Consider the following 22,433-nt stretch of genomic DNA (forward strand, 5'->3'; position numbering starts at 1 on the left):
TTGGGAACAGTCCTTGAAGGAAGTGCTCAGGGCTGGTCCCCATACAGGTAATTGCCCTCCCCAGGAGCATGAAGGGTCTCAGAGACTCTTGCCCGGGCCAGCTCATGCTGCTGCAGAACCGGAGGCAGGCAGCTGCCTGGGACATCTCCCCTGCCCGCACCAGCCTGGCAGCAGGGACAGGACCCTCTGCACAGCCCCCTTTGCTCAGCATGTGGCCCCCTCCTTGCACCTCAACCAAGCCCCTCTAATGGCTTCCATGTGTTGGCACCTCCCGACCCCGGTGCTCAGCGCCAGCGGCCCGATGAGATCCAGATGGGGCTGGGTGGAAAGTCAGGCAGCAGCCTGACAGGGAGCACAGCCAGCGTGGGCTGAGTCCCTGCGCCTGCCCTGCCAGGGAGATGTGTCACTCCCGGCTGGACCCCCAGGCTGCCCTTGAACCTGGGGTGCAGAGTGGCCTGGAGGGGAGGAACATCCCAAAAGGGTCTTTATAGGGACTGTGTTGGAGGGAAGGCAGGCAGGGCTGTGCCCTTTGACATGTTCACGTGTGCACGGACCCTCTGTCCTTCCTGTGTGCCCCTGCGCTCCACTCCAGGTGTGAGGGGCACATGGGCCACCCATGCTGGTGTTTGGCTTTGTGGGCTTCCATCCCCTCACTGCCCCTGCTGAGCACACTCACCCTGGGTGGGGCAGATGGGTGTCAGGCCTCCTTCTCCAGTGTGCTACTCAGGGGTGACAGGAGCAGAGCTCTCTACAGAGCAAGTAAGGCAGGTCACCAGGCTGGGGAGATGTAAGGACCCACATTCTGGCTGGGCTTCTGGGACCAACAGCCACATTCCCTCTCCCACATGCATCCCAGAACTTGCCAACTCCACTTGTATCACACTGCCATCACCTTATGGACTCTGGTCCCCAGCATCCAACCCAGCCAGCACCCCTTCTGATGCATCATGGTCACCCTTGTCTCACTTGGTCACCAGCATGGCACAGGCAACCCTTTCCACTCGGAAACTGCTCTTGCCACCACCAGATCCCACTTTCCTGCCACTGTGGGGGGAATCAGAGCTGTTGTTTTCCACAGAATGCTGTTGAACATGGGTGATGTCCATCCCATAGCCGTGGCTCCAGCACTTGCAAACTGAGCTGAGTGGTTTCCTGGCACCTGGTGCTGGTTTAGAGGCTGTTGCCTGCTCAAAATAGAGGAGCACAACAGCCAGAAAATGGAAGTGAGTGTGAGCCAATAGCTCTTGTTCCCCTATCATGCCTGCTTATAAATTCCGGCAGGTCCAGGCTTGCTCCAAATAGAAGGGGATTGCTGCTGGCCGGGGGGAGTAGAGACCACTGAAGCCTTGCTCATCCACACAGCAACGTGTCTGCTTTGTGCAGCTCAGGTGGGTAGATGAAAATGACAGGCAGAGGAGACCCATAGCCCTTCTATCCCCATGTGCAAAGCCCTCTGACCCCTTCCTTAGTTAGAGCTTGCCTGACTTGGTGGTAGGGACATCCAGTTCTGGGCAGTTCTAGGGACAACCAGTTCTGGTGACACAGCTTGAGTGCAGGAGATGCATATCTGCTCCTCATCACTCTACCCTGCTGTCTTTGACCATGGAAGGTGACCCTTTTCCTCTCTGATGGAAGCTTTAGAGATGGCATTTGGCAGCTGAAGAGACTGAGAGTAGGTGAGAGGTCTTACCACCATGAAGTCCTCCCTGCACTGCAGCTGCCTGCTGGGCTGTCTTGTGTCTCAGCTCCCTGCCTCAGCAGCCTGTAAGTGTGTGACACAGGCATCAAGGACTCCAAGGAAGCAGCAAGGTCAGTGTTTGGGGGACGAAAGATGCTTGGTACTGGCTACTGCACTCCCAGCTGCCAGGGGGAGGATGCTCTGGCACTGGACATGGGTGAACAGGGCTCTCCAGTGGGCCAGTGAAGATGCAAGGGGAGGGCTGGAGTGAGCAGCCATCTGGGATAAAGGAGAGGGCTCCAGATGCCAAAGTCAACTTTGCCTTCACGCTGTGGAGAAGAAAAACAGGAAGGGACCATGAGAGCAGTCCCAGTGCTGGCACCTCCCTGTCCCACTGCGGGGCCAGGGCACTTCCTCCAGGACTCGGGCTCTTCAGAGGTTTCCTGCTGCAGGCTTGAGCCCTCCCTGGACGCACCCTGCCCGGAGTAGCCAGAGACACTTCCAAACTCGCCTTGCTGCTGTATCCCACCCTCCCCAGGGCCAATGATGAGCCAAGATCGCTTGGGGAGCTGGTGCAAAACAGGCCTGAGGATGCTGAGGCTGTGCCAGATCAAAATAGCCTGTGGGCTGCCTCCATGAGGAACAGGAATGAGTCCAATTCCCTGGCATGGGACGAGGACCAACCCAAGCCCAGCAGAAAAGCGCAGGAGAATATGTTCCCAGTCCTGCTGGAGGTACAAAACTTCATCAGGCAAAGCTACACACCAGGGAAGGTCCCCAACACCAAGGTGCAGAAAGGTCTATCTCCATGTCACCACCCAGCACAGGGTGGCCCCATCCAGAGCATCTCTTGGGCAGGGTCTGGGGTACACCAACTGCCCAGCTGTCTGTAGGGATTGTTTAGGAAAGCAATCGCCAGGGTAAAAGCCTTTGCAGCAGGGCACTGGTTGTGGAGTGTTGTGCAGTGGTGCCTGGGCTGCTTGACTGCCACCAACCCTGCCAAATATCTGGGCTGACCCTCAAGCACAGCCCCCTCCTCTCCCTGCCTTGCTGCCAGGATCAGCCCGCATTTTGCAGGGGAGGAGGCGAGTTGCACAGAACCGTGAACCAAAACAGTCTCAGCTTACCTCTAATGGCTGCTCCTGCTCCCTTTTCCACCACATCCTGAGCCAAGGAAAGAAGTAAAAGCAGCTCCAGCAGATTGTGGAGGCCACAGGGACATGAAACATGTATGCGTCACAAGGTGAGGGAGAAAGGAAATGGTACATATACAGCCAGTGGTTAAGCAGCGAGGGAAGGATGCGTGGATTGAGGGAAGGAGCAATGCAGATGGATCAGTTGGCAGAGGGAGGAAGTATAGATGGATGGATAGGCAGCTTGGACACCCAAATACCACCCTAAGTATCAGTGGTGCTCATTACACGGGGGCTAGCGTGAAGATGGCTGGGAGGCCAAGTGTGTGAGGCTGCTGAAGGGAGGCCCATGGGCAGAGCAAGGATGGTATTTGGGAACGAGTCCCAGGTGTGACCCACACACCCAGCCCCCATGGAAGTGGCATCACAGCTGACATGAGGAGACAGAGCCTGGATTGTTACCAGTTCAGGTCCAAGGGTGTCAGAGGGAGAGACTAAGGCACTTCAGGAGGAACTGCACCTCCTTCAGGAGCTGCTCCTATCTCATGTTGTGCAGGCATGGGGAGCGGAGAAGCAGCAGGGATCCTGCCCCAGGGACACAGTGAATCCAAACACAAGTGCTTTACAAGCCCAGTGCTGAGCATTCATCCTGCCCATAGCTTTCATCTCACCTGCATGTGGGATACCATTGCCTGGGGTCTTCCTAGAGGGTTCAAGTGCCCAGCATGCTGGAGATCCCTGAGATCACCTGTACCCCTCTCTTCTTCATCTGCCTCTCTTTCTAGCTGCCACAGGCCTGCATACTCCTTGCCCATCATCCACTCATTCCTGAGAGAGAGAAAGGGAGACATCACCTGCCAGACCAGATGTGCCAGCACCCGAACAGATGTGGAGAGGGGGAGAGGCCCAGGACATCTTTTCTTGCTGCTCCATTATAGGCTTCTCCCCACAGGAATGGGTTGTTTCTTTCTTTGCTTGCTGGGGCTGGTTCCTTCCCTGCCTTCAGGGACTTTTGGTCTTTCATGGTCAGGACACACCAAGAGTGTGGCCACAGGGATGCTGGGAGGCCAAAGCCAGCTGCACCCCAGCACTGCTGCTCGTGATGCTCTGAGGAAATGGCTGCTCCCTCCTCAAAGCAGCCACAGCTCTTTGGATGAGCTCACCCTGCCCATAACTTTCCAGTCGGCTTTTTTTTTTTTTTTTTTCCTTTTCCTCCTTGGAAACAGTTCTGTTGTCCAAGAAAGACTTCCCAGTGTTTCGTGTGCCTGTCACCAAAGTGGTGGCACGGGGCGACACAAGCAGTCATACCTCTTTTTGCAGCAGTGCCCACTGCATCTTCCCCATGCACACATCTCCTCCACTGTGCAGCATCACCGTATCTCCTTGATGGTGCCATAGCACTTTCTCAGAGGAGAAGATCTGCTCTCTTCCCTGTGACAGAAACTTCATCTTCTCCTCCAGCTGCCTACAGAGCTGTGGGGCCTGAAACATTGCAGGCCACACTTTGGAAGCTTCCCCGGGGAGGGACAGGGAGCCTTTCTGCCTGCTCTCCTCCCACCAGCTGCACCTTGTGGTCCCTTGTGTTCCCTGCCACATCACTTGCTTCATCTGCAAGGGCAAACCAAGTAAAGAGAGGTTATGGACAGCACAGGCCAGCACTGTGCAGCAGCTCCTCAGCCAGCTGGGAGACTCCAGTGCTCCCTGGGGTTCCAGGATTGCTCAGAGCAGGCTCTGGGCAGACAGGCAGCTGTGTACAGCAGGGCCTTTCTCTGCATCCTGAAAATGATGGGCCAGAGTTAAATGTGAGACTCTGGGAGTCTCATGTGGCTTTGCGGGGTTACAACACACAGGGCTCTCCCAGCACACAAAGAGCTCCATCCAGCTGAGCTCCACATACATGCTGGCCACTGGCATAGTCATCTCTGTGCTAATGGATCTGGAGGAGGTGAGATGCTAAAATCGCGAGGTCTGTGTCTACACCTGGAATCTCCTAGGGAATAACTGACTAATCCCCAGGAGGATCTGCTGACCTGCAAGGCAGTGATCACGGGGGGGACGCTGAGGTGGAAAGCAGCAATACCTGGGAAGATGATGACTTGGAATGAACTGATGCCAGAGAGGATGCTGACCTGGAAGGATGCTGCTTGCCAGGAGAATGCTGGGGGTGCCAACCTGGAAAGCACTGATGCCCAGGAGAATGTGGACCTGGAAGACAGTAATGCCTGGCAGGATGCCAGCCTGGAAGGCACCAATCTCCAGGGGCATGCTGACCTGAAAGGCATGACCCCTGGGGGGATGCTGACCTGGAAAGCACCATTTATCCAGGTCACAGTGCTTTCTCTTCCTACTCCACCACTTTCAGCTCCCCACTGATGCTGGGCACCAGCTCAGCCAGGGACCGCTCCAAGGGCTTGGGCTGTGCATCCACCCTCAGACAGACAGCCATGGCTGGTTGCAAAGAGCCCGGTGAGGTGCCTGCAGGAAACTGAGCCTGCACCACCTCTCCCAGTTTCTCTCCTCCCCCCAGCTCCCTGCTGGTGCTGAGACCTGCTGCCCAGTTATGGGCCAGGGGGACCATGACGCCCAACTCCGGCCAAAACAACCACAAGCGCCATCCTTCTGCAGGCGAGAGGGATGCCCAGACCCTATTTTTCCACTAGATGGCAAACCTTGCTTTCAAAACAGCCTCTCGAGGAATTAAAAGCCTTCCCTGGGAGAAGACGCTCAGAAAACTTCCTCAGGGCAAAGCCGTGGGGAGTTAAGTGCCTGAAGCTGCTCAGGAGTGCGGCTGGGGTCAGCAGGAACCCCCTCTATGCTCCTCATCTTTTTTGCTCTGTTGCTTCTTAAATTGTTTTCCTTTCCCACCTCCCTGGTTTCTTCCTGGTCGTGGAAGACCCATCCCTCACCCTGTGCTGGTGGGGCTGAGCACCCCAGACATGCAGGAGAGGCACCTAGTTAATCCTGGGTAGCACCTGGAACCTCCACAGCCACAAACTGAATCCCAGATGCTTCACTGGGAATTAATTACACTGTGGTTTGCAAGCTAAATGTGTGCTCATTCCTTCTCTCAAGCCTCCAGATCCACAGGCAAGCCATTATGCTGGGTATAAATAATGGAGAAAGCCATGAAGGCTGTGCAGGTGGATGTGCACACTTGCCTAAGATCTTCTGCCAGCTCAGATGTATCTCCAGGCCTGTGTATATTTGTTTGACTTCAGCCCCAGATTTTCTCATTATGTGTGTATTAACCTTGTGCAAGAAGTTTTCTGAGTGTTTGCCTCTGGCTCAGGCACTGCTACAGTATTGCTGTGTGGTTAAACATGTTGTGTCACAGATAATAAAGGAGCTAACTGTGGATGGCAAATGTTTAGTATTGACAAATCAAGCCAATTAGACAATATGAAGAGATAAATGTGCTATCTCATCTGTGCCTGTCCTGTGTGGAGAAGAGGGTCTGTGGAAGGGTATGACCTCAGCCACTATTGGACCAGCAGCTCCCAGCACCAGCCAAGGGTGAAGACCACAACTGCAGATCTTCCTGCAGACCCCCCCAAACCATTGTGTAGGCAGCTTCACCAGGAGAAAGGCAACAGACTTTTAAACAGACTTTTAAAGGGAGGATTTTATTTCTGAAACACTTCAGGGTGGCTAGAGGGGATGGCAGTCACCTCCAGTGCGGACCTGCAGAAGTAAAGCATCCAGCTCAAAGCACTCCTCGTAGTCCTCTCTAAGGAACTCTTGGCCATTCAACAGCATGCCACCTGGCTCCAGAGCACAGCAATTCCTGGACAGGAGCACCAGGGAACCCTAACAGTCAGGTTCCCAGTGGCAGACATCCACAGAGTGTTAACTAGCTAAGAGCTGCAGCTGTATTTCCTCCATGAAGCTCTCAGCAGCCTTGCTCCTGGCAGCATCCTCTGCCCTTGCTGCCTCCAACGTTTCCTGCCCAGGCACGTTGTGTGATATCATTTACACTTGGTGAGAAGGGTCCTTCAGGCATCCTGGCCACTTCCTTCAGGAAGGGTTTATTGCCTCTCCCTCCATGAGGGCTGGGAAGTCCCTCTAGGGGTTTTTTGCAGTCAAAGAGAAAAATGTGGAAAATGAAAGGAAGAGGGTGACTGGGAAACAGAAACCAAGGGAGCTGTCAGGAACCCATCTGCAGTGTGTGGCTCAGGGCAGCTAGCAACTCGCCCACCAGGGTAGGCACTGAACCATGAACAGAGCAAGTAGAAAGCCCTTCTGGCCCCCTCTGACATAGCTGGGCTCCCTGCCAGCCCTTGTGTTGGCCTGTGCTGACACCTGGGGACACGGGATCAGGGCAGAAGCAGTGATGGACTGGGTGGTGTGCTCTCTAGTGCACTGCTGTGGCTTCAGGCTCCCCCATCCCTTTGCCTCACAGCCTCTGAAGGCAGCAGAGCTGCAGGTGACAGAGTCACAGCATCACAAAGTCATCATGGTTGGAAAAGACCCTTAAGATCACCTAGTCCAACTGTCCACCCAGGAAAAAAAGACACACCAACACAAAACAAACAAAACAAAACCACAAAAAATACAAAACAAACATAAAATCAAAACACTGGGACACCAAAGGATGAACAAGTCAAGTCCCCTTGCCTCAGGTTGTCATATCTCTGCCTTGGCATGTGCCTAGTTCCACCTTTACAGTCCAAGTCTTGGGAGTGGTTCTGGCTCTTCCCTGTAAGCTCAAGGTTCTATGTCTTTAATCCTGGATGGTTTTCACCAAATGCTTCCTGCCTCTGCATGGCATCTCTAAACAGGGACAGGCTGCCATGGGCAGCAGGCTCCTCCTTACACCCCAGCCTTGCTTTTCCACCTGTCTCAGATCCCTGCTTTCCTGTTGATGCCAATTAGTCCCAAGCTAAGCAGCAAGCCAGAGGCTCCGGAGCTATGTCTCCTCCTGCCAGGGTGACACCATCCTCATCCCACATCTGGTGCTGCCAGGTGAGAACATCCTCTAGGCATGAAGCAGCCAGTGCTTCAGAAACTGGTGGAGCTGCACCAAGCTACTCTGGGTAAGGACCTGCAGCTTTCTCTGTCTCAACTTTCACAGAACCTTGGCCACAAGCACGGTGTGGGACAGTGTTGTGAGAGGCAAAAGCACTGCTGCAGGGCTGTGAATTCCCTTTGTGCCAGTTCACATCCCCCAGCATGATGAGAGGTATTAGTGTGCAGGGTATCTGAGAAGAAATGTTTTTGCTGTGTGCAGAGCTGAGGGATGAGCCTCTCCAGACCCAGCTGACCTTGCTCTCCAAGGAGGGTAAAGACAATAACCTGCCATGACACTAAAAGCCCCAGTAGAAACATCACCCAGAAACAAACACCCAAGACTGCCCAGAAGAGCAGAGACCCTCCAATTACATCTGTGCTTGGAAATCAGCTCTGTTAGGGACTGCTGTGTGCCCCTGGGCCAACAGGCATGTGACAGCCAGCCTCTTCACTATTAAACTTTCTTCACCCTCATTGTCTGCCCGTTGGGAATGTTGCCTGCCCTTGGGGTCAACTGCCCATGCTAGTTGACCTGGGCCAAAACCTGCCAGGAGCAGTGTTAAGGGTGTTCCAGCACGAGGGGACATTTACTTCACTTCCTGTAACCCACACAGCCCTGATGCCCTGCAGTGGGCACCCCTATGTCTTCAGGGGCCACTGGAACAGGTGACAAGTTCAGACTCCTGCCTGTATCATGACTAAAGGTAGCTGCCCATTGGGAGGATAGACATGGGAGGAAGCAGGGTACAACTGGTGTGCCTCTCCTGCTGGGATGGCAGCCTGCTGTGGCCTGACAAGGAGCAGAAGCCAGCAGAGATGGGAGCCTCAGAGTGGAGGAAAGACAAAGGATCTGGCATTGTTGGTGCTCAGATCCTGGGTTATCAGCCTCTGGGTTTCTAGCTGTTTGCCTATTCCTCTTGCATAAACACTTTGGCTCTGGTCCAGGCCCATAGCCTCTTTATCGACCATCACGATCCTTTAAATGCAGCAGTTCCTCAGCTGTGGCATGAGGGTTCATAGTGAAGACCTGACAGGTGATCTGCAGACCTGCTTCCCGGCTATAGCGCTCCCTGCCCTGCAGGGCTGGAAACCCATAGGAGGCTCGGGAGCCGACCGGGACTCGGGGCGGTCTGCAGCCCAGGGAAGAGCACCGGAGCCTCAAGTGTTATGTTTCATTTCCTCCTGAAGGCAGCCCCTTCACAGAAAACAAACCCAGAAAGGATCCAGTGCCTTGGCTGGGCTACTGGCTGCAAAGGGAAGTGCAAGTTCCTTTCTCACAGGCTCCAGATCAGCCCACGGTGACCACTACTGTGATTCCCCTGGTATGATAACCCCCGTGCCCCTCCTCAAGGAGCAGCTGGGGTGCAGAAAATCGAAAGAAGTCAATACCAGGCAATTGCACACAAGGAGGCTGGGTACCCAGCAGCCGCAGAAATCCCACAGGGTGCAAAGAGGGGGTGCTGCCCTGCTCAGTTTCACTCCCCAGCCTCCTCGTGTCCCTAGGATCCGGACTTTCAGTGTCATACATCTCTCCTGTGCTCCTCAGCTTTGACAAGGGCAGCTTCACTGAGACGTTGCAACCACCACTGATCCTCTGCTTGCTGCCACCCAATCCACTGGCAGGGAAGGACAAATGAGCATCGGCAATGCAAGAAGAGAGAGGGCAACGTTGAGACATGAGGGTTGCAGGTGTTCCTTCAAGGATATGAACCTTCATTATATCGCTGTGAATATTTATGCAAATGGCCCCAGGGCTGCATAATCTGCAAACCTGAGGAGATTGTAAAAAGGGGGATAAAGCACTGAGATCTCCCTTGATCATTTAGATTTACCTTCAATCTCTTTTCTCCTTGAAGACAGTTACCAGGCTGAGTTTGTGTATCTTGTACTAAATAAAAGTATTAAAAACCCTCTAATCTACTGCTGCATAATCAGGAGCTTGTTTTGCTGCGGAGGTAAATGGCACTGGTGTGAGACATCAGCTGTGCACAGCTCAAAGCTCAGTGGAAAACATCGTTGATTAGCTGGGAAGTATTCACTGGCATGCACTCGCTGCAGGCTGGGAGAGCTAGCAGTGGCCCATCCCTGGCTGAAAACCAGGTGGCTTTCAGAGTCCTCACATGGGTACAATGGGCTGTGCACAACCTACTGACAACCAGCCAGGAACACTGAGAGGGAGAGGTGTATTTTCAGGCTGTCAGCAAGGGTGAACCCAGGGAATGGCACTGGGGAATGTCTGGTGCACTGATGTGATGTCAGCTCTGAACCAATGCAGGCTCACATGTACCATTTAAAAAGAGTAGCCAGGATGGAGGTTTTAGCTTCCCACCCCACACTTGCTGTGTGCTATGCAAGCTCTTTTACCATGAGCAGCAGGACAAACATGGAGGTCTCCCATGCTCAGCTCCCTCTGCCTCTCTGCAGCCATTGCTGGTGCTGATGGAGGTTGGGAACTGCTTTCTCCTTTCTCTGTCTTAGTCTGAGAAGGGAGCTGCAGGGAGTAGGGCTTGTGGACCCATCCCAGCACATCAGAGTGTCCTTGAGATAGTGTCTCCAACAAAGACAGCTGTTGCATGACCAAAGAAGGGCTCCGCTGGCCTGCAAGAGAGTTGTTGTCTTCTCCTGGGACTTAAGAACAGCAGAGAGGGAAACAAAGTGCTGAAACATCTGCCATGGCCACTGCCAGCACTCAGCACCACAGCCTGGGCTTCCTGCATGCTGCAAGGGGCATCAACATTTGAACCATAGGGACATGCCAGCCATGTACACCTGTCCAAGTCATGCAGAAATCAAATAAAGTCTCTAACACAGCAGGTGGCAATCTGCTCTGCTGGAGCTGATCCTCCATCATGGGATGAGCTGGTGACAGGAAGTGTCTTTCCACAAGGTGACCTCTTGCCTCTCCAGAAATGATGTTTGGGATGCAGCCACTGTTGCTGCAAAAGGTGGAGGGCAGGCATCTCTCAGAGCAGCCCCTTACTATGTGCCCACCTCTGATGCTTGTCATGTTGATCCCAAGCATCCTTGTCCCCAGAAGTGACTCTCTTTTTAAATCTAAAAATAAAACAACAAAAAAAAATCAAGCAAACAAACAAAACAAAACAAAACACCAAACCACAAAATACCTAAAATGTGTCGGAGTGACCCATCAGCAGTTTTCACTCCATAGTCAGCACCAGAAGTGGTCCAGGCTGCTCACAAATGCTCTACCAGACCTGACCTCACCAGTCTCCCTCAGCAGCCAAGACCCTGCTGTAAGGAGCAGAGAATGGCACAAGGAGCACAGAAAAAGACAGCCCAACCTCATGCATCATGTCCTGAGCCATGGGCTATCCTAGATACCCTCAGGCAAAGTCCTCTCCAGCTTGTTTTTCTCTGCTACCAGTTCCTGTGGGTCTCCGGGATGTGCTGGCAGACACCCACAGCCAGGAACAGCTCTGTGTCACGGCTAGCCTTGGACTTGGCCTGCCCAAACAAAGACAAGAAGAGGCTCAGCAGTGCCTTCCTTCTCCTTCCTGGTGGGTGGCTGCCTTTTTCTGCCCACTGGGGTTTTTCAGGGAGGGAAGGGCATTTGGTTAAGCACTGCTAGGGCAGGGAGCCAGGAGAGTTCTTGTTCCTGCAGGACAGGAGGTCAAAGGACCTGCATCTGCAGCCGCTTCCTCAGGATGTAAGAAATGCTGGGTAGCTGAAGACCTTCTGGGAACACGTTCATAGAATCACAGAATCATTTAGGCTGGAAAAGACCTTTAAGATCATCAAGTCCGACCATCAGCCCAACACTGTCAAGGTCACCACTAAACCATGTCTCTCAGCACCACATCTACATGTCTTTGAAATACCACCAAGGGATGGTGACTCCACCATTCCCCACTGCAGCCTGTTCCAGTGCCTGACAACCTTTTTGGTGAAGGGTTGGAGGGGGTGAAGAGCATCTGCCTGTAGCCCTCATCCCAGTCTTGATACAGCAAGTAGGGTGTTTGGAAAAGGCAGCCACTATGGGGCTCAGTCCATGGGAGAACCATCCTGGGACCTTGTGGGAATGGTTGTAGGACATCAACACGAAACGTGGCAGTGGGATAATTACACTCTGATAACTCAGAGGAGTGGCAAGATACCTTAAAAGAGTAAGTGGATGTAATAGATACTGAGTGAATACTCCTAAACACATAAGAAAAAGCACACAAAACAGAGAAAATCAGAATAATCTTTTCCTGCCACCCTCTCCTAGCACCCAGGAATCACTAGGATAGGAGTTTCCCCAGAAGGATTTTGTGTGGAACACATGTGCACCCACCCATGGTGGATTTGCCCAGCCCCTGGATGAGCCCCTCCAGCACCCTGATTTCCATGACTTGTCTACAGAGTCTGTGAAAAGGGTGCTCCCGTTTGCTTTAAACTTTCAACCTGATCATTTTGGGGATGGACACAGCTTGTGTCAGGCTGGGTTGGTCCTGGAAATGGTGGAACAAGCTGCGAGGAAGATGTTTTTAACCTAAGTTGAAGGAGGGTCCTGGGTCAGCCTCCCTGAAGCAGGAGGAGGCTTTAAAAAACCTCCAGGATTTTCAGGGAGAGCGGTGCACTTCTAAGGGGACTGTGGTAGCACTGGGAGAGTGGAGGGCAGCTCAGGGGCTTATCAAGCTTCAACACTATACTCCCAAACTGTAGATGAGAAGTCCTGGACCTGCTGACCGGGATCTCCCAAAAGCTTCCCTATGCAGTTTAGGAACTCAGCTAACACTGTGACTGCTTGGAATTGCCTGAGGGAAAGATCTGACTGCTTTTTCTTTTCACATTCTTCTCACTGCTGTCCTGATTACTTTCTGCAATCTTTCCTGTAAAAAAGAATCTACGACAAGTCATGCCCCTGCAGGGCATGGAGCCAGGATGCCTTATCAGACACAGAAGACCCAGCCAGAGACTTTATACTCTTTGCTGCTCTACCGTGGTAGAAATACCAGACTGGTACTTCTTACTTGCTTCAGAGACTTCTCCAGCTGCCCTGCCCTGTGCTGCCTTTACACTCCTGGCAGCTCTGCCCCCGCAGACTCCAGCTTTACTCTCTTTGATTGTTTTTTCCTGGCCCTGGTCACCCTCTGCCTGGAAATCCTTGGACAAAAGTATCTAACAGGAAAGCTGGGATATAAGATGCTGCCTTTAGGGCAGCACAGACCCATTTGATCCATGGGGAAGCCCCCAAAGACCCAGCCACTGTGGCCTTTTCCAGCTCCCTTTGCAAGCAGCTGGGAAAAAGTTTCACTTGGGAATTTCTACGTTTGACCCTTTGCCTGTGCTATGCCTGATGGCCCATACAAGAGTGGCATGGAGCTGCAGAGTCCCTTCATACCAGAGCTGTAACCAGCCTTGATCTCCTGGCTTTCAGAGAAAGCCCTTCGTAGCAGATCTGTATAAAATCATTGCAGAACTACCTGCCCTCCATCTTCATACGCACTGTCCAGGACAGGAGAGTAGCTTCTGGAAAAGAAGCAGCAATGTGGAGCAGATTTGGACTGTTCAGGCTGGAAAGTACTGATCCAGAAGTCTAGTGTAAGTGCAACCAGAAATACTCTACAAGGGACAAGGTCAGGACCAGCAGGAATTTCTTCCCAGACTAAGATGAAGGGATTCTGGGAGCAGACAGAGCAACGACCCTCCTGTAGCTCAGCCAGAGCTCTTGCAGAGAAGCACCTCAGGGTCACATCTGCAGGGGTTAATGCCCTGCTAGAAGTTATCTCCTTGCATTGGCCTGCATGGAGTACGGGAAAGGCTGCAGGCTCAAAAACTGATGATGGAAATGAGGCAGAACCTCTCTGGACAGCTGGGAGCTTCTGCTCGTCATGGACTTGTCCCAGCTGCCAGCACAGCCAGTGATGTATGGGCCTCGGCATGTTCTGGCACACAACACCTCCCCAGCATTTACTTTAGACTGCTGCAGCACAAAGAAGACAAATGAGATCCAGAGAAACCCAACTTGCTTTTGGCCCCCTCCATATCCATTTGCATGTCTGTTTTCTCTTCTAAGGCCATGTACCTCCTTTGTTTAGGAGCATGTCTGGCTTCTGATCTTGTTCCAGATGTTTTCTGCTTGAGCCTTTTCTCATCCTGCTGAAGCACTGACCACAGACAATTTAGGGCCCACTCTGGCTAAAACTCACTTCACTAAGATGCTTCAGACCTTCCACCAACCCAAAACCACAGACTCCCTCTGGTACTACACAGGGGGCCAGGCAGTGTACATCACCTGCCAGCCAAACTCTCACAGCTGCCTCCCACTCAAAACCCCTCAAAACCTCACAAGGGTGAGGATAAAACACCAGATGGAAGGGTCTCCAGCTCTCTTAGCTCTACAGAGAAAGAAAGGACCTTTCAAGGGCTTCCCCCTCCCCATGACACCATGAGCACTGCCCCTGCTCCAAGCCCAGGTGTTGAGCATCAGGATCCTGGCAATACACCCAGCCATGCCAGTGGAGCGTGCAGCACCATGGCAGCTCTGCAGGGAACCCAGCCCTGCAAGGACAGGTGGTCCAGGAAGTGTTTGGCAAGTCGGGAACAGCGTGTCCTGCCAGCCAGCTCTCCAGCTTCAAATCAACCTTTATTTATCTCAGAGCAAAGCTCCACAGCTGCTTTCAAAAGGCTTTTGTTGTTAAACTTTTTGGCTTCACATTTGCCCTGAAGAGCTTTTTTCTTTACTCACTTTAGGTTGCTTTCCTGCTTTATCAAACCCAAACTCAAATTATGCTAGTGAAACAGAGCCAAGGCTGCCAGGGCATTGCCAGGAGCACACCAGTACATGGTGCAGATGGTGACAGCATAATAAGGACATTATTTTTCAGTGCTGATGGTTCACACTCCACTATTAGTGTCTGCACAGCCTGCTCCACTTCAAAGAGGGCTCATGATACCACACAAGATCTACTTTCTTCAGCTGAGCTTAGGATCTATCATAGAATCACAGAACGGTTTAGGTTCAAAGAGATCTTAAAGCTCATCTCATTCCAGCCCCCCTGCATAGGCAGGGACACTTCCCACTAGACCAGGCTGCTTCAAGTCCCATACAGCCTGGTCTTGAACACTTCAAGGGATAGGGCATCTACAACTTCTCCCTCACAGAAAGGAATTTCTTCCTAATACCTAACAAAAATCTACCCTCTTTCAGCTTAAAAGTATTCCACCTCATCCTGTCACTATGTGACATTGTAAAAAATTCCTCTGTGCCCTTGGAGACCATCTTACCTATCTTAGAAGTCGGGTAAACTCAAGCTTTTTCAGCCTTTACTTGGAGGCCAGGTCATCCAGGCCTCTGACCAAACTCACTGCTGTCCTCCACAACTGTCTTAAGTGGGTGCACACCTTTCCAGAAGGCAATTGCCCCATTCAGGACCACGTCTACCACCAAGACTGACTTAAATAATTCCTGGACTACAGGATCACTCACAATGCCTGAAATCCTCCCTCAACAAAGCTCAGAGATAAGTGGAAAAAATTGTCCCTGCCAGGAGGGAAGGACAGAGTCTGAATGCCACAGCAGCAAGTTGCAGGAGGTGCACCCCCTTGTCCTCATCCCAACGGCTGCATCACGGCCCCCATTCCTCCCCCTGCCAGCTGCCAAGTTGGGCTGGAGGTCTGTGCACCTCTTGGTATGAGGCTGACTCAAGAAGAGCAGTTTGTGGTGATTTTTTGCTTCAGTCTGCAGTAACACAGTTTCAAACACGGGATCTACGGCAGGCGAGCATGCCAGGCGATGCTAATTTTTGCAACAAGCCACCTGCAGTGGCTTTGCTAGCAGCAGGGCTAGTGAGCAGTTTAGATTGAAACCAGGCCAAGGCAGAGAGGCAACTTCCCTCCCACCATCCCCTGCCATGCTGCAGAGTATCTTCTGCTCATTGTGTCTGTGCAGAGATGTGGGGCAATGCAACACAAACAAGGCAGAGCCTCCCTACCCCAAGTGAGAAGTGCGGAGTTGAGTGCCAGCATCTCCAGGACCTGCTGCCCTGTCCACGCCAACCAAATCCCACAGGCTCACCCAAGAGCCAATAAACAGTATGGACACAGCCTTTGGAAACAGCAAGGTTCAACACAGTGAAACCCACAGGCCCTGCAGGGTCCAACACTGGGAACTCCCTGGGGTAGCTGACCTTGGCAGGAGCAGAGGAGGATGCTGGCGCATTGCGCAGTAGCTGGGAAATGAAACCAAGCAGTGTGAGAAGAGGGTGAATCTGTAGCTGTAGCTTATCTGGGACACTTCTCCTTTTGCTCTTCGCAATACAGTGGCTGTCATCCATCACTGTAAAAGCTGACTGGTGCCTTCCCAAAAGCCACATCAACTAAATAAAAGGTGGGGAAATACAAGCTGCAGGATGTCTCAAGGAAAGTACTTGATTTCTTCACCAAAGACCACCTGAGAAGCTCACAAGACTCCTGATAGTAACTGCTGCTTTTCTGGAGAGTCACCCCCTCAGAAACAGTAGAAAGTCATGGCTTGACAATTTAAACAAAGTTAAGGAATGTGCATGTAAACACAGTTGTGGGCTTGCAGTGTGGGGACAGTCAGTGCACAGCACAGCAGAGGAGGTATTTTCCCAACCAAAACATCTGCAAGAAAGAAGATCTTGTTTTCTGTGGGAAAGTGGAGAAGAGTGAATGTGCTTGTGGAAGAGGCAGACCAAAGGCTTCAGAAGGTGAACCTACCATGCCAAGCAGCCCTGACACACCTGGTACACCTGCAGTGACACAGCACAGCTGCCAAACCCCTCCATACAGAGGTTTGCATTTGATAGAGCTGAACAAGATCCCAGGAAGAGCCTCTGAGACTGCCTTAGTTCTAGGAATCCTCTGGCTTTCCCTTTCCAATCTGGATAAGGAAAGGTTTTTCACACTTATGCATTTAATGGATCCCAGCCAGTCTCAGGCTGCACATCAATTTCCCAAATTCATGAGAAGCTCCAACATCTTCTCTTCTTTGCTGCTGTCCTTGCCTGGTTCTCACCCCGTGGTTGTCCCTCCCATCTGTTACTAAGCAGAACTAAAGGAGCTCCCTGATCTCCTTTAGTCCCCTCGAGGCCCTGTTGCTGCAGTTTGAGCCAGGTGGTGCCAACCCACCTCAGTCTCCCACAGACCCAGCTCTGTTTTGCCGTGCAGCCATGCCAGTCTGCTGTGGTTGCAGAGCAGCAGAGAAAAGGAGGGAGGGCAAGTTCCAGCCTCCTGACCAGGGGTCACACCACGGGGAGCAGAGAAAACCTTACCTAGAGGGAGAGGTGGGGAGTGCCACAGAAATAGGAGGCACAAAGCCTGTCATCACTGTCTACCAGTTCATTGGGAGGGATGAGCATTGGAGAAGGTACTTTCCAGAGATTCTGGCAGCAGGACAAGCCTCCTATTTGCTTGCCCTCCTGGTTTTCCTTTTAATCTCCAGTTTTTACTGCTGCTCTCATTAAGGGAAGATGGGTGCATCCAAGGGCAGAGAGGATAGGTCCCTCCTCCCTTCCCAAGGGGTGCTCTGAGCCCTGGGATCTGGGCAAGGGGATGCCTGGCTCGTGGCTAAGCCTACACTGCAGCGAGCTCTCACACCTGAAACTTGAAACAGCACAGAGCTGAGCCTGGCGTGGTAACAAGGGCCCCTGTATTAGAAACTTCTGAGCTCATTCTGGCTCCAGGGACTTGTCCCATGCTCCAGTCCTAGGGATCAGAGCCAAGAAGCCAGATGATGAAGCTGCAGGCTGGGCAATGCCACCAAGGAGACTCCAGCTGCAGGCAGGTAGCAGGCATGGCACCAGCTCCTGCTTGAAGCCCCACAGCCTGTCCAAGGGTGCAGGCATCTTCCCACAGGACAAATCTCAGCAGAAAGTGTCTGTACAAGCAGCAACAGTGATATAATGGGAGGGGAGCAAGCAGGGACCTGAGGGGCAGAAATGCCACACCTGGATCCTCTCCGTTACCCACAGATACTACTGGTTAGGCAAGAGCAAACAGTGCAATGGGATAAGACTAAAGGGGCTTTTCCTCACCTGGCTTCCCACCCTTCCCAGCTGTCCACATGTCCCATCTCCTCACAAAAACCTAGGCAGTCCCTGAGCTCCTGCCAGCTAGGTCCAGGGCTGGTGCCAAGGGCTCTGTGCGTATGGAGAGCAGCCCCTTGCCTTGGCACTAAGCAGAGGAGACCACTAGCATGGAGGATAATCAGTCCTTGCACTGGAAAACATGCCCAAGGCATGTTCATAGCTCCTGTGGACGCCTCTGCACCAGGGAGGGAGGTGAAGAGGCCATGCAGGGGGTACGGGAGGGGGATCAGCTTTCAGCCCCTGTGGTGCTCCTCATTTTGCCTGCAGGTATATGCAGGGAGGGTGCAGCTGATTCCTCCCCAGTCCCTCCAGAAGCAACATTTGCAACACATGAGGGATGTTAGGGACAGAAGAAGCCCCTGCACACCATCTCTTTGGAGGCAAGTGTCAAAACCAGTCCCAGTAAAGCCCCTGCAAGAGCTATTATGGCACCAGATGAAGCCAGCGTAGCATTTCACTTTGGTGCCAGCTCTTGCTGCAGAGGGGCAGATGGGTGTTTCTGCTGTGAACCTTCAATCCTACCTCCTGGGTGAGGATGCCCATTCTGGGTCAGACCCTGAGACCCCATCAGATTGCACCTGCTGTGTATTGTGACCTTTTAATGCAGCCTGGGAAGCATCTGAGACAGCTTTCACCACACCTGAGTAGTCTCATGATCCCAGCTATGAGACCTAGCAGTCAGGGAACAACTCAAAGCATGTTCAGTTTGCATAGATGCAGCCTTGTCTTTCTTTCCTGGCCTTGTGCACAGTCACCAGCAGTTTATTCAGCTCCCTATGAGAGCTTTTCAGTTATAATGTCTTATTGTTCCACAATATGCGAAATACAGGTCCTAGGCATGGACAGAGGACTGCAGGTGATTGAGCCAATGTTCCAGAACACCTCACACCAGAGCCATCCCTGCCCTTGGCCCCACTGAGGACATGTCTGCATCATGCTGCAATGGATCCTGACTGCCCCACCAAACCCTGAGGATGCAATGAGGGTAGGCAGAGAGCTGGAGCAACACGGCTGGGGAAAGAGAAGTGGGAGGACTTGGAACATTTTTGACTGAAACTAGCTGTTGGCTGGGTCTCAAGGTTTTTGACATGGCAGTACTTTCTCTAAGGAAAGTGGCTCCTTCCCTCTAAAGAGATCATTGACATTTTGTACAGAAAAAAAAATCACTCCATAGTTTATGAAGTACTGAGCCCTGCTGTTCTTCTGACAGATTTCCAGGAGTTGGGCTCTGGAGAAGGGACAGCTGCTGCAGGGCTGGAGGAGGAACAGCCACCCAGGACCTGGCCCAGGACAGCATCTCCTCCTGTCATTCACTGGGGGGTAAAGGCAAAGCTGGGACCTGGGTCACCACCTCCTCAAGAGCCACAGGACACAAGGACCTGGCAGGGATCTGTGATGAATGGCTGCATTGCTCTGAGGACACCATGTTTTCTACTCCCAGAAGAGATAGGAGCCATGGGCTGTCCAGCCATGCTCTTACAGGCAAGTTGGCCAAGCAATCCCTCAAAACACCAATGGAAATAGGTAAACCTTCTGCTAACATCCAAGAGATCATTGCAAGCCCTTTCTCAGCTTCCCAAGCAAGTGGGCCAGGACACTGTGCTCCTTATCAGGGCAGCTTCCAGCCAAGGATAAGCTTGATTTGCCACAGGTAAAGCCCCTCCTGCAGCCCCTGCCTTGTGCAGGGACCCCCCACCCACTGCAGCAGCTCAGCCCTGGTGCAGATCCACACTGAGCATCCTCCCCCTCCCCAGCCACAGCCCTGAGCAGGTCAGCAAGCAGGCAGCAGGAAGGTTTCTGCTCAAGCAAGCACCAGTTATCATCTTCTGACACTCAAGCTGTTTGTCTTGGCCTCTCTTCCCATTCCAGCCTTCCTCCTCTTCCTCCTCCTCTTCAGGATTGAATTGCTGGGGCTGTCAGTATAGTTAATGAGCTGGGACAGAGCTGGTGCTTTGGGAAAGTCACGCCAAGAGCTTGTGCACAGACACCAGGGAGGAGGGCCTCAGAGGGGGGAACACCTGAAAAAGAAACCCTGGCCTCCAACAAGGGAGCCAGCAGACCAGGAGAGGAGAAATGCCAGGGCTAAACTTGCATTCAGCAGGTCTCAGCAAAACCTATCAGGTGCCTGGGCATCCCCTGGCTTGGACAGCCCAGCTGCTGCACCACTGTGGATGCCAACGCCCGGAGGGGCTGGTGGCCGTGTCCCCCTTGTCTTTGGGAAGAGTCCCTGGGCCATCTCATTCTCAGCTTGGGCCCAGGTTTGCTGGCTGGCACCAAAATCAGGCCAGGCCAATGCAAACAATTTAATGATGTGTACAGTGACAGAATCATAGAATCAAGGCTGGAAAAGACTCGCATGATCATCAAGTCCAACTGTCTGCCCTACAACCCCTAACCACCAAACCATCTCCTGGAACACCATGTCCACCTGTGTTTTGAAGGCCTCTAGGGATGGTGCCACCACCTCCCTGGGCAGCCTGTTCCAATGCCTCACAACTCTTTCTGGGAAGAAATTTTTCCTAAGATCAAATCTGAACCTCCCCTGGAGCAACTTGACAACATTTTCTCTTGTCCTATCGTTGGTCACCAGGGAGAAGAGGCCAACACTCAACTCACCACAACCTCCTCTCATGTAGTTGTAGAGAGCAATGAGGTCTCCCCTCAGCCTCCTCTTCTCCAGGCTGAGCAGCCCCAGCTCCCTCAGCCTCTCCTCATAAGACCTGTTCTCCAGACCCCTGATCAGGCTACTTGCCCTTCTCTGCACCTTCTCCAGCACCTCAATGTCCTTCTTATACTGTGGTGCCCAAACCTGCACACACTGCTCGAGGTGCAGCCTCACCAAGGCTGAGTAGAGGAGCAGGATCACCTCCCTGGTCCTGCTGGTCATGCTATTCCTGATGCAGGCCAGGATGGTGTTGGCCTTCTTGGCCACCTGGGCACACTGCTGGCTCATGTTCATATTCAGTCATGTTTGATGCCATGGTTTTGGGTGGAGGACATGGTACCTGGCCATGCAAATCCTACTTGTGCACATTCAACCCATGATTCAACTGATGGAGCAGCTTTGGCCAAACATCTCATGACCTGGGCAAAGGGTATTTCCCGAGGGGACTTTGGGGCAGCAAGACCATAGCCCCAGTGCACGTAGCCAGGAGATCCAAGGTTTGGGAGGAAAATGACCAGGGACTCCTAGCTCATTGGTGATGAGGAGCAGGAGCTGGTAGGCTATAGTCCATGCTTTGTCCATGGATGTGCCCAAGAACAGGTGTCTTCACCTGCCTTCATTTCTCCAAAAGCTCTTTCTCCTCACCTGCAAGCAAGCACCAAACTGCCAGGGCAACTGGCAGACCTGATCTGCCACACTGTTCCTCAGTTTCCCTTTGCCACAAGGACAAAGGTCCTGTTCCTGCAGCTTCTCATCCCTGTCCCAGGCACTTGTGGGGCCTGAGAGCTGGCAACCTGTGTCCCAGCAGCTATGCCAGCAGAACTCAAGTGGTTTGGCCTGGATGGTGCGATACTGGCATGCTCCCTTCCACTCTGTGTCTGCAATACAAACCCCTGGGGTCCTGCTCCAACAGCCAGGCCCACCCCACCAAGGTGCTGAGAGACTCCCAGGAGAGTCTTGCAGCTGCTGCAGAACATGTCCTTCACCCCTAAGTCCCTTTCCCCTCACCTTGCACCCCAGTGCAGCCCCCTTGCCACATCAGCACTGGCTGCACACTCCACCCTGGGGCTCCAACACGAGGCAGGTCAACCACCCCCTGGCTTTTCTTTTTATTTAACAAAATCACAGCAAGATAAAAAAGGGAGAAAAGACACAGCTTGCACCCATAAATTGTTGCATCCAGCAGATCTAGCAACAAATACCTGAAAGCAGCAAGAATATTGCTGGTGCATCCCCGCTTAGGCAGGCTGGGAAACCAAGAAGAGGGGCAAATGTCCCTGAGGAGAACAGGGGTCAAGGGCAACACAGCTGCCTGCACTGCCACCACCACGTTACTGGTTCTCTTTCCACCTGTGCAAGGAAGGATGGAAGGGAAAATCGTGTAGGGAAGTCGAGGCGTGAGAGAGGAATCACATCGACCATGCTCTGCCCAAGGGCATCTAGTTGAGCACACAGTGGAGCAGCACAGTGCCTGGCCAGTGAGGAACACCTCCATTCCCCCCCACTCCATCCCCACACTGTTCCCTCCTGCCAGCCCTTCCCAGAAATGAAGAAGGGTTCAGGCTTGGGCTTGATGATGGGAACCAAAGGGATCAGACAAGTGCTGGAGGTCACAGCTGCTGTGCTGAAGGCAAGGCTGGGACCCTCCAAACTTGTTTCACAGAACAACCCATGAACCAGCTTCTAGGCTGTGAAGGCAGCAGAGTCTCTGTTCCAGCAACTCCTGGCTCAGCCTGAGTCAGGTTGCTGGATCACACTGGATACAGAGGGAAGAAGAGAGAGCAGGCAGGGTTCCGCCCAGCCCAGCGCACTCGCATGAGTCCTGAGGAGGGTTGGCCCTGCATCTGGAGTTGGAAGAAGGCGGGCTCCAAAAGCTTTGGATTCACAGCTAAGAG

This window comes from Apus apus, chromosome Z (genome assembly GCF_020740795.1).
Source record: "Apus apus isolate bApuApu2 chromosome Z, bApuApu2.pri.cur, whole genome shotgun sequence".
Classification (NCBI taxonomy): domain Eukaryota; kingdom Metazoa; phylum Chordata; class Aves; order Apodiformes; family Apodidae; genus Apus; species Apus apus.